Genomic DNA, 1,142 nt, shown 5'->3' with positions numbered 1-1,142 from the left:
CAACCCACCCACCGCACTCCAATCGCTTCACAAAGGCCTTTTTTTTTTTTTTTACCCTGAGCAAAGGAAGAAGACCCAGGACAGCTCACAGCTAGGAATCCTCCAGAAGCGTGACTCCCTTAAAGCAGAAAAAGAAGAGTGTGAAGAACACCTGAGGGGCTTGAACGAAATCTTACTTTCCCTTGTTCTTTGCCTTTCCCCTCCCCCTCCTCTTCCCCAGCCCATTTCCAGCACCAACCCTTCCCCCCCTCCCCAATCAATAGCTGTTGCTGATTTTTCACAACAATTGCAGCTGTCTAATTCATCAGTGAATAATTAAATCAAAGAAGGCCTGGCCTTCCTGCACTGAGAATGATTTGGTATTGGAGAGATGGGGTATATGGGTTTTTTTTCCCCTTTTCTAAATCCTATCACATTGGAGCAAAAATTATAAAATTATAAACTGGCAGGAATGGGGAGAGGGGGGTGGAGGGAATGGAGAACTTCAGTAGCTTTAGCCTGAGATGACTTGCTTAAACTCCGGGAAATCTGGAGATTCGGGTTTCAGAAAGAATAGGAAAGGTTCTGAACCATTCTTCTCCTGTTGGAAAAGAAGGGGGAAAGTGATTTTTTTTATTGGAAATAAAGAAAGTGGGAGATATTTAAATAGCCCAGCTTCTGGTGAGTCTGAATTAAGTCGGCTGTAAAATGCTATTCCTTTTCATTTGTATCTCTATCTCCAGGTTTTTCCCCATTCTGTTTCCGGGAATGAGAAGAAGTTTCTAATTTTCTGAGAACATAGTGACTGCGGAGGGAAAGTAAAGTCACCCGATGGTGGAGACTTGTTTTTAAGTAAAATGGAGGTAATATTAGAGAAACAACCAGAAACTATATTGATTTAGACATCAATCCCTCCTTTCCATTCCAAGTCCCTTCCTCTTCTAGGCAGCAGGGTTTGTTTTGGTTTTGGTTTGGTTCAGCGGGAAGAAAGTAATGTATTTTTTCCCCCAAGTAAGGAACAAACAGGTCATTGAGGCCCCCACCGCCGCCCTACCCAGTCCCAGACTCTGACTCTCCTTCCTGTTTGCACAATGAGAGTCCCAACATCCAAATAGTGAAGAGAAGAGAAGAGAAGAGAAGAGAAGAGAAGAGAAGAGAAGAGA

The sequence above is a fragment of the Petaurus breviceps genome, unplaced genomic scaffold (genome assembly GCF_028583685.1).
Source record: "Petaurus breviceps papuanus isolate PSGF00001 unplaced genomic scaffold, PetGlider_PUasm1.0 128, whole genome shotgun sequence".
Taxonomy (NCBI): Eukaryota; Metazoa; Chordata; class Mammalia; order Diprotodontia; family Petauridae; genus Petaurus; species Petaurus breviceps.
The sequence above is the reverse complement of the archived record's forward strand: the minus strand, read 5'-3'. Positions refer to the sequence as shown.